The sequence below is a fragment of the Microplitis mediator genome, chromosome 5, assembly GCF_029852145.1.
Source record: "Microplitis mediator isolate UGA2020A chromosome 5, iyMicMedi2.1, whole genome shotgun sequence".
In the NCBI taxonomy this organism is placed as follows: Eukaryota; Metazoa; Arthropoda; class Insecta; order Hymenoptera; family Braconidae; genus Microplitis; species Microplitis mediator.
The window spans coordinates 19,470,826-19,483,562 of NC_079973.1; positions in this window are offsets into that span (position 1 = coordinate 19,470,826).

The window sequence follows — 12,737 nt, forward strand, 5'->3', positions numbered from 1 at the left end:
GTTTGTTAATTTAAACTCTTGAACTGGGCACGTGAACAAATAGCTCAACATCATCGAGACCTTTTGGCCAGAGGATCATCTGCTTATTTTCTTTCTTTTTTTCTTTACTGTCTTTTCATTCGTTTCATTCTGGTCTTTCGTATATATGTAAGTTTCGTTCGATAGATTGGAAAACAGAGGTGTGTCTAAAAACAAGCTGGCTCAGATTAGTATCTTTCTTGTTCGAGTATAAACTGACGACCTAATATTGACGAACTTGACAGGAGTCAACACTCAGTTTATTTAGATAAATTAACACTATTTTACTTTAGTTTTTTTTTCATTTACTATTTGCTTGTTGTGAAAATTCATCAATCATTTATATATTTTCATTTATCAAAAAGATTAAAATAAAATCTTTAAAATTTGAATAGGGGAGGGTGGAGCAAGAAGCCCCCCCCCCCAAAATTTGATCAAAAAAGTTTCTTCTGCTTTTCTTCTATAAAAGTATCTATAGATACTATAAATTCGATATATTTGCGCATTTTTAGCCCTACGTATGATACCTGTGGGGCAAAATGGGCCAGCCGAAAATTTTTAAAAAAAGAATTTTTCATATTTTTATCGTTAAATTAAAAAAAAATTAATATACTTATTCATTTTTCTGCTGATTTCCTATGTCTGGAACAAATTTGGCCACTAAAAATATTTGAAAATATTAATTTTTTTTAATTGATAAATTTTTCAAGCAAAGCAAAGTTTTTTGGGTTAAAAATAATGATAAATAATAAATATAGAATAGTTTTTTTTTAAGTTTTGGCAAAATGTCCATGAATTTGTTCGAGATAGGACAAAAGTAAACTGATTTGATGGTTGAAAGCCACAAAAATTAATAACGGGCTTAGGGGGGCCGTTTTGCACCTCCCTCCCCTACATAAAATTTATATAATTTTTAAATACTTTCGTTGTCATTAATAATAAACAGCCAAATGTTACATGAAGAGAAAGAAAATCTAACAATGAAACTAAAAAAAATTACTGTCAGCTAGTCAGTGGTCTTTTCTGTTTCTCATTACATAATATAAACATCTATCAATTTTGAAAATTTTCATCTTTCAATGCTACAAATAAATAATTGTCTTTTATTTAATTATTTTACAAAACTAATAAAATAGATAAAGATAAAAAGAATAAAACATTAATCATTTTTTAGTGACATCATTAAAGACACCACTATATTAATGATAACAAATTGTATCTTTTGTTAATTATCATTTCTTTCGCTATTATTTTTTATATTGAGGATTTTAACATCAAAAAACAGAAAGTTTCATATTTTTTTAATGATCAACAAATGTATTTTTCATAATGTATATCGTTAAAGCCTTGATAAAAATAGTAATGACTCCATGAAAAAATTTTTGTCGAAAACATAACAATTAAAAAAATTTATCTGTTTTTTTTTTTTTTTGATAATACGTTTTTTTGCCTGATAAAATATTATCACAAATGATAAATTGACGTTCAATAAAAAATATACTTTTGAAATTTAAATGTAAATAAAGTAATTAAAAAATTTTTTGTTTAATTAATCCCGATTCGGTTAATGTTAAATTAAAAACATTAATCTCACATCAGTTTCACGTGGCAGCATAAAGCTTTGAACTTTATAATTTAAAATTAACATAATTTTTATAATGGTACAAGTACTACAGTTTCAAATAATTTTACTAATATTAAAAACTACCCTTTAATTTAAAGTAAACCTGTTTTCTAATAGTGAGGATCGGTAGTCGAAGTTTAGTGAACTCTTGGGTCCAGTCTGGTGAACCGAGGCTTAGTAGTCGTTCAGCAAACTCTTTGGCCAAGACTAGAAAACCAAGGGTTGGTAGCCCAATATTTTGCCAAGACAGGCCCCATCGTAAAATATTTTTTGCTTACAAGGGTATAGATGGTAACTATTACTATCGGCAGTAATAAGTATTACTACACGGAAAAAAATAAATAGTAAATGCAAAATGATGCAGTCTTGGTAAATAAACATGATGAAATCATGTTCCATCCACATGATTTGTCATGTTTCGGCTACATGATGAAATCATGTTACATCCACATGATTTGTCATGTTTCGGCTACATGATAATCATGTTGCGGTACCATGAGAAAATCATGTGGCAGCAACATGATTTGTCATATTTCGGCTACATGACAACCATGTTGCAGTAGCATGAGATTTGTCATATTTCGGCTACATGACAACCATGTTGCAGTAGCATGAGAAAAATCATGTGGCAGCAACATGATTTTCATGTAGCCTTAATAGCATAAAATTAAGCTGCAACAACTAAATAATTATGCTTCAGAAAAATTATTTATTATTAAGCAACAATCAAGCAAAAAATCGATTTTTTGAAAATCCTGACTACCTTTCACTCCTCAAGCAAATATATCATTTACAAATGATTTAATTTGATAATTTACTCTAATTTTCATCTGCAATATTATTAATCCGAAAAAATCTAATTGCTTGATAATAAATAATTTTTTTGAAGCATAAATATTTAGTTGTTGCAGCTTAATTTTATGCTATTAAGGCTACATGAAAATCATGTTGCTGCCACATGATTTTTCTCATGCTACCGCAACATGATTGTCATGTAGCCGAAACATGACAAGTCATGTGGATGCAACATGATTTCATCATATTTATTTACCAAGACTGCATCATGTTGCATTTACTATTTATTTTTTTCCGTGTATACGAAAAAAGAGTAGTCATCATGTAAACAATAATTATCACATACAAAATGATAATCATTCCCTATTGCAAGATGGTCATACATTGATAGAAAGATTTCTTAGCGTTTAAAAAGAATTCTTAGTATTTAAGAAATCATTTCTTACGACACGATTTCTTAAATAGTAAGAAATATTTGTTAAATACAAAAATATGATGCTTAAGAAATGATTTCTTAAATACTAAGAAATCTTTTTAAAAGCTCCGAAATCCTTTTATCAGTGTATTTATCTTTTTTTCAACTAGTGTAGTTAAACAATACTCTCATAGTAATTTTCACCCGGTACGCGGAGAGAAATGTCAAGTAAATATTCCTATGCAGCATAGTAATGGTTACATTACTCTATAGTTTGTGTCACACTGCTCTTATGTGACTGCTTATACAAACTATAGAGTAATTTAACCATTACTATGCATCATAGGAATATTTACTTGACATTTCTCTCCGCGAACAGTAATTGAGAAGATGAAATAATATTAATTTATTATATCCGAGTTTACTCGCTTAGAGTAACTTCAACTCAAAACTTATTCTCTCCCGTGAGTATGGAGTATCAGCTAATATAACATACATACATTTTTTTATTTTCTGCAGTATCTAACTTGTAAAAGTGCGGTTTGTACGTACAGAAATGACCTGACTCGTTATTGGTTCGGTAAGATACGTTGAATAATAATAATACAACAACCGGTCGTAACATTTGTCATGATTAGCCCTTTTAGTCACGGTGATCCAGCATTATTTCCCGTCGTTGCATACTTGAGCTACGCTACACGGATATATATTCATCTTGATAGCAAGAGGCATACTCATAAACTATACACTCATATCTATGTAGTATATATAGACGATATACATTCTCATTTGTTAATTCCTTATAGACTACACCGGGATATCTCCATAAAGTCCACCCTGGTGCGTGACCAAGAGCTTCCTGAATCAACACAAACTCCAGATCTCTACGTACATATAATATTTAAATATTATTATTATTATTATTAATTCTACAATTACACGGAAAAAACAGAATATTAAAAATTAATAAATAATAGTAAAAAGTAGAATCTGTTATCAATAATTAGTATTATTATGTACTTAATGCAAAGTAGTTTACTAATTTTTGTAGATTCCTAAAATCTACTATCAATTATTTCAAAAAGTAAGTAAATATTATTACTTTTAGGTATAATACGTGACTTATTAGTGAAAATTAATTAATTTATGGCATAATCTATTAAAAAGTAATGATTGGTCAAATTAAGAATTAATATCTTAGATACTGATTTTTCCAGTCGAAAAATTGCAAAAGTTACTAACTTTTATTTTATAAATTCGATATCACTGATCAATTATTAGCTTAACATATCATTTATTCATCATTTTAAATTAATTTACAATATACATGAATCGAATAAGTGGTAAATAATAAAATGAAAAATAAGTATACTAGATCTTTTTATATTAATATGTATGATTACTAATTTTTCGGTTCCCCATTTTTAAAATTTTTCTATGTTTATTTGAATAGTAATAACTGTAGATAGTATCTACTAGATACCAATTTATCGATTCTTTTTCATATTAATTTTAACATACGAAATTACAAATTTTGCTCTTCTATGTGTATCAAATTTTAATATAAAGAATAGCCATTTTGTAATATATATATATAATGATTCTGGTTTGATATTAGTATCGACTATACTAATTTCAAGTTAAAAATAAACTACAAACTATTAAAATTTTGAGCATCATTTTTTTCCGTGATCCTACTACTAATAACAATGATAATAATAATAAAATGATTTTAAATAGAAATATACACAACACATTGTACCAATGTTATTTAGTTTAATTTATTTTTTAAATTTTATTACTCAACAGTAAAATTCCATCGTTGAATTTGAGCGGAGCGTAAATAACAAAACTAAAATGAACAGTAGCTAGCGGCTAGTGTCGGTACACTCGACCACCATTTGCCGCTATTAAAATAAACATGTCTATTATCCACGAGGTGGAGCCTTAATGTGTTGTATTTTACTTGAGGATATAAAACCCTTCGCGGATAATCCACAACAATAACAGCAGGAGCTATATTATATATTGTTTGACGGTGCCTCAGGTTACGGAGGCTCGCTACTGTGCATACTACTCGTCTCTCCTCCTGTACTGATGGATCTGTTCGATGCCTGTTTGACTGATGCCTACCAACTACAAAAACACCCGAAAAATATTACAATACTAATGCTTTTCATTTTTACTCCGTATTTTACTTTATTTTACTGTGGGCTATCATCGGTAATATATACAATTTATTTACATAAATTTATGTTACACATATGCTTTTTTTGCATATATTTTCGTTTCAGCTAGACATTATATTATTACGCATCTCACGAAAAAAAAACTATGAATATTTATTTATTTTTTTTTTCTTTTGGACTATCGACAAAGATAATTATAAGCATAGCTAATTTTACAATTTTAATAATTAATGTTTTCAAACATAAAGACTTTTTTTAAACAACAAATTTAATTTTCTAAAAATTTTTCACTCCAAAATTTATATTTTTCAATTTCGATACGTTGACATTCACAAGTTATTTGACTTTTTATGTCGGTGGGGCAAAATTGCTAGTCAAAAATATCCAGTAAAAATATTGAATTGATCACTTTGCCCTGTCTCAAGTTAAAAAAAAAACCAGCTTCAAAAATATTCCACATGAGAAATTTTCAAATTTTAGGCAAGAAATTAAATCCAACTTAGATTTTAATTTCTATAGTCTTAAATTTTCAAAAATACTTCAATAATTTAACGGAACATTTTTTTTGACAAATTTTTATTTTCCAGAGTTACGTTTTTGGAAGTTTTGATTGATAATCATGTTGAAACGAGCATTTAAGATGTTCAATTTTTGATTTTTCCAAATGATTCGTCTGAAAATGTTCTTTTTTTATTCCCGATGCTTTACTTGCCTTACTTCCCATATATATATATATATCTATATATATAGCTATATACCATTAGACAGTGGACTTAGATGTCACGATGAGATAGGAGTTACTCTCGTCTGTAATACGATATTTAGACTACCGTTGGGCTTTAAAGAATTGAATGAAATAGAAAAAAAAAAAAAAAAAAAAATGCAAACCTAGAAGCCCTGTTTTTTTTTCTCACTGGCGTTTGTTGTAAAATATATACATATGTGAGTATGTTACAAATATTATACAAAATGTACAACAATAGCAAAAGCAGTAGTCTCTAGTCTACCAACAGTTCCCCGTTGTATTTGCTCAATTTACAGTTACGTAATTCCATAATGAAGGGCTCTCGTGTGTTATTGTTACAAGATTGTTGCAAACATAGCACGGTCACAATGGGCGGAGCGTCTTGAAGGATTTTGCGATCCACCGATTTCACACAATGATCTCATACGAGATAGAGGATAGTGCAGCAGAGTATAGACTTGTGCAGACGTAATAAAAAATACTCGTGGATACTTTTATAGAGAAAATATCTTATGAGATTTAAAAAGCAATGAAGATACACTAGATCACTGTGTTACGTAATTTGTAAGCAGAGAAACCCTCATCAGGGTGTCATATTTCGGTTGTTTTTGTAAATAAATGAACGTAACTGACCACTGACTATTTGATATCAAAAAAGTGTAATTCAATCGTTAAATGTTTTAGGTATTTTTTCTTTTCCTAGTTAAATCATTCACTGTAAAAAGACCGGTGTTAAAAATTGACTCAATTAAAACAGCGCAGTGTTGAAATGAAATAACACCGATGTAGGTGGTGTAATTTAGTGGTATTAAATCGGTGTAATAAAGAAAATAAATAATACTGGTTACTGTTCTGCACAGTCATTGACGAAAAATATATTTTAATATGACTGATTCATATTAGAACAGGAGTAAGTCATTGTTTAATACGTACTATTACTTTTTAAACAGTAACCAATGCTGTGCTTCACAGTACATGAAACATATAACTGATTACTGTTAAAATAGTCGTCGTTCATAGTTCAAGAGTATACAAACCTCTCAGCATATAGCTCTTGTTGCTGTATAGAATGCGAGAACTTACTATTTAGTGACAGGAATGGTTACTTATATCTCGTAGATCTCATTAACCTCCAGAACAGTATTCAGTCCTGTTCTGACATAAACAGTTACTAACCTCATATGTGTCTTTACTATTCTTGACACTACAGACACATATGAAGTTAGTAACCGATCATGTCAGAACAGGACTGAATCAGTCATATTAAAAATATTTTCAACACCGAAAATTTTAACACCTACACTGCCTGGACTTACTCCAATTTTTTTACAGTAGGTTTAAGATTAAATTATCGTCATTATTTATCATTACTTATCAAGTGATGGATGAAATATTATGAAAGATCTATGGAAGCAAATATGCAGTATCATGTTTTCTGATTGTTTAGGTACAGTCGGCACGTGAGTCGCAATAAAAAAAAATCTATTAACGCCCTTGCTTGTTCTTCTATTATTCTAGCCTAAACTGAGGATCATCGATGATGTTTTTTTTTCCATCATTATACGCTTTAATGTTATATCTTCATCATGATTTATAAATATCACTTAGATGTCTGCTTATTTACCCACCAAGTTACTAATGATGAAAAAAAAATTACGAATAATTTTTTTAAACAAAAAATTAGTCTAAAAATACTTAAACAAAATAAATCTAACGTACATTCTTAGTCAGCTCCTCGAAGAAAAATAATAATAAACAAAACAGCTCTTACGAGTTCACCTAGCGTAAGAAATAAAACTTACATAAAAAAAAAAGAGAAAGAAATAAAAAGAATTTCAATGTAAATCAAGTGTCTGTAAATAATGAGACTTAAAAACGTCCAAAAAGATTCACAGTCAGGGAGGTCCATTCAGGTGTCAAACTACAGCGGAATTATAAGAAAGCAAATCTGGCGTTAACTTACGTACTTTCGCGCACAATTTCACGAGGTGACGAGTAGTAGGTCGCTAGGTAACAATGTGCATTCATAGTCATTATTATAATAATACTCTAGTGGTGGTAACACTGGCCATGCGTCCCGTTGTCCTTTCAATAAGTGGAGCATTCTCCCATCTAATATTAAATTTAGCGGTGTTGTTGCGCCATTCAAGATAGATTATCCTCAACCGAGGAGGATTACCGTAGTTACCTCGTCCTCATATCTCTGTGCTGTTTCCATTTTCATTTGATCATACACACTCTCTAAATATATATTATTATCCAATCGTATCCAAAATAAGGACCAACAAGAGTATATTATATAGAGAAAAAAAACGGTGTCGGAATACAAAACTAATTCCCAGGATTGAGTCTACTACTCTCTTTTTCTTTCTCTTTCCCACTCGTATTGCCTAATATAATATTTTATTATGAAAACCACAATAGAATCTCCTTTATATGTCTAATAATAAATGCATTGAAGTCGACCAATGCTATATAGCACGAGTGCGCGGGCGTGTCGACTCGAATTACAATTTAAAAAAAAAATCTATTCGAAAACCCTTCTTCGAAAATTATTATAATTTAAACTTCTCACTTAAATATTTATAGTGCCAATATTGTTAAATTTAAATATTCAATTAATAGTTGACTGTTTCTTTAAAAAAATAGCCGGAGCAAAGCAGTGAGCATTTTGCTGAAATTTTTTTTGCTGAGGGAAATTCGAGTAACTTTTGAGGGGAGCGATGGCGCGAAAGACCTGGCAAACAAGCAAACAATGAAGACACACATCTCAATTGTTGTGTCACAATAACTCAAAAGCATACAAGCAACAATGTATCCATCAATGTCGCTATCTAACACCACCGCCCTCCCGTCTGCCGTAAATTAGTCCTGCATATCCCCTGACGCATCCTGTGGGACGTACCTACCCCCGTGCGCTACTACTCTCTATAAGTACAGTACGTCATTTTCGGTTATGCTATTACAATGCTGTCACGCGAAACCAATATGAAGAAAAAAAGTTTCTATAAAAATTAAACCATTTTTTGCACGCCTCATAACGCGAAGCGTTTGAGGTAATGCATTACTCTCAGAATATTAAAGTCAAGCAGTTTTCTGGACTTGAATTGCTTTTGTTTAATTTATTTTGTATTTGTAAGCTAATACAAGTTCACTATTATCGAGAGAGATGCTCTTATTATCACACTCGATGAGTTTAAAACACATATTTTGTTTAATATTTAAAAAAATCTGAATAAGAAAAATTTTTCGTGAACGTCCGAATGTCTAGGTGTAGATGTGCTACGATTACGCCCGAAAAACTTAACGTATCTGGACTATCCTTTTTTATTAGATTCAGAACGACACTGGATTATTTGCTATTTGAAACGACTTTTTCCCCGGGTCATAATATCTAGCCTCATCGAACCCAAGTAAGCCTCAATCCAGCCTCACTGAGTAAAAAAAGTAAACTCAAATAATGCTTAAAGAGCCTCAAAGAACCTCAAATAACCTCAAATAATACTAATCGAATTCAAATTACATAGTCGAGACTAGGTTCATTTGAGGCTCATTGAGGCTTTTTGAACATCATTTGAGGCTCAAAATGCTTTTTTTACTCAGTGTGCACTGAAAGAAAAAAAAACTTTTCCCAAGTATAAATACTTCATTTAAAGAAATATTTACTCGGTACTATACAAACAAATAACATTCTTAATCATAGTAAATGTGTACTTCGACCGGGTAATATTTTCTTGATTTAAGAATTTCTATACTTGTTTTAAGAAAAGATACTTGATCGGAGTACATTTTTACTAAGATTAAACAAATATTTACTCGGTAGGATACAAACATTTATATACTTGAAAAAAGTTTTTTTTTCTCTCAGTGTGGCTGGATTGAGGCTTACTTGGGTTTGATGAGGCTAGATATTATGACCCGGGTCATTCGGTGTCATTTAATTATAATGAGTAAAAAATTCTGAAAAACACTGGTCTTCTGTATACCTAGAGTAATGTCGGGCAAGTGTGCGCAGTGGGTAAGTGTGCGTAAACCCATGCATTTCAGGCCGAAATGATTAGGTTTACACACACTTACCCACAGTGCACACTTGCCCCACATGACTATAGGTATATTTCTATGATTATACGACGTTCAGCCTTTGATCGCGAAAAATTAATCACTGATATTCAAGTAACTAAAAGTAATAATAAAAAATAATAATAAAATTAACAGAATTTGTTTCATTTATTCATTAAATTCTAATTCCCTCGGTAGGATACTTAAATAATTAATTGTTTTATATTTTTCTTCTGTTTCTTGTCTCGAATAAGTTATCGAAATCAATAATTTATTTTTTTCTTTTCTCTATTTTACTTAATGAAAGACAACTATGACTTTTTTTTTCTTAAAAATTGAATGAACATTACGAGGCTTGCACTTTTGGATTTTCCGAACTTTTTTTTTCATGTAAATAAGTATTTTATTTATTTTTATCATTCAAAAAAAATCAATAAAATAGTTGTTTTATCACGATACAGATTTATTTTTTATTACGGATTTTATTTTATATAAAAAAAAAATGAATGATCGGTGGTGAAAAGAAATGGTAATAGAGACATCTCGCGGAGTCAGTGGCAATTGTTAAAGCCACAGCTGCACAAAAATAATACCACGGCGGTCTTCTTCATCACCTGCAAGAGTCGATCATGCGTTTACCATCTTTTATTATTATTTTTTCTTTATTTTATTCTTCTACCATTCCCTTCAATAGATAGTCATAATTCTTTGACGTATAAAAATATATGTACCAATAATACATTTATATATATATCAAAAGTTGACCATCACAGTTTTGTTGTACTCATGTATGTAGTAAACCTTATACCCACTTCTGAACATAAATAGTGAAGAAAACCGGGCCTTGGCAAGAACGATGCAACGCACAATAGAATCACATAAACTGCATGTCACCCTGTTGTGTGTAAACTCGTGGGGCGCACCGCGCGACAATTGGTGACAACACGTCGACAAAGCAGTGGAACGAGCCAAATATACCAACCCGAAAGTCATCGTTTATACGTTTATAGTCCTACACTCTACACGACTTATTCTATCCATATATGATATGTCAATGATTCTAATCACAACTCAACTGAATTAATTTATAAAATTTACCGCGAATGAGTTTTGTAAATTTTATAAATAAAAAATTTTCCTTCTTGATTCTTCGCCATTTGAATTGATTAATTTATCATTAATCATGAACGCAGCCGTCGATTTTCAGTAACAGCATGTATAATTTACGTTTTATGCTTTTCGCGCAATCCGAAAAAATTAAACGCGGCTGATCGAATAAGTCATCAAATTTTTTTTCTTTTAACAATTGTACGAAAAATAAAGTATGATTCTATTGTACGAGTTTTTTACTTTTGTCATCAATATTAAATATAAAGCCATAACTTTTCAGACAGCAGCAGCAGCAACACATAACTAATAGTGTAATGTTGTAACATACGTAAGGCCACACCACAAACGCGCGCCCTTTGGCCACATACACCCCTAACCTAAAAGCTACCAATAGACGTTTTGTATACATTTGTATTCTGCGCTATATTATTATATACATATATACAGAGACAACTTATTCTCTGTTTCGGTGGTTGTGTCCTGTAATACAGAGATCACAAGGGACATTTAGATGCCGACAGGATTTATACCCATTTGTCATTGTGTCCAGGATGCAGCGACAACCCACCACAAGCTCACAACGCATTATTTTTTTTTCTTTCATTTCCTTTGACTTGTTGGCTATTAAAAAAAGTCAATATTTTTTTTCTTTAAAAAAGTCTTGTAAAAAATTCAGAGAACATTTTTTTTTTAAATTACGATAATTCTAAGTCAATTATTAAAAATTTTAATTTAGATAAAAATATAGTTGATTAAATAATAATTAGACATTGTTTTAGTAGAATTGAAATAAAAATGAGTTATTACAATAAATATTATTGTATCATACGGATTGTTGATCGGACAATGGAGGACTGCTCGTTTACCAGTTTTCCCTAGGGTTGCTGTTGCTGATCAAGTCGTTACAATATCAAACGTGACACGCTTTTCTTTATACTCTACACATACTACATGCAATGTAACATTAGAGATCACAGAGGCAGGCATGTGAATCACTAAATCATTTTTACACGCACTGAAAACGTCCGATTGAAGATACAATATATCCGATCGAGCATAAGGGGATAAAATCCCCACACTTTGTATTTATATATATACACAAAATAACATATATATGTTTATATATCCGTATGTCTGATATATTTGTACACAGGAGATTCCCCGTGAGCAATGATGACCCAGCTCTATCCGATGTGGTAAACACGTTGGCTAAAGTATAATGATCGTCTATCGTGTACGTCATTGATTTGTGGTCCTATTAGTTCTGGGCTTGTCGTTTTTCACACCTGGCACACATACTCACATTTGTAAATCTATATACAAATAGATGTATAAATATCTTCATACATTTACAGATATTATTAGCCAGGCGTCGACTCATACTCGATAAATCTGAATTATAGTTTTTCCCCCGCAAAAATTATTTTGTCACACATTTTTACAAAAGATATCTCAATCATGTAAACTTTTTTTGTAAATTTAAACACATTAATCATTTTATTTTATAATTAACATTTCTTTACACCTTAAAGGCAAAGATCTACTGCCGCATCAAATAAATGCCGCCTCAAAAGAGTTATACAGCATCTCAGTTTCGATTTTTACGATTAAATTGATTCCGGAATAAATTTTAATAAATTACTGGTGTTGGAAATACTCATGTAAAAAAAATTTGTTCCGAAAATGTTCCTGACAATGAACTTCCAAAATTGAGACAATTCTGAACTTTGAGTTGAACATTTTTGGAACTTCAAAATAATTAGAACATGTATGTATGTATGT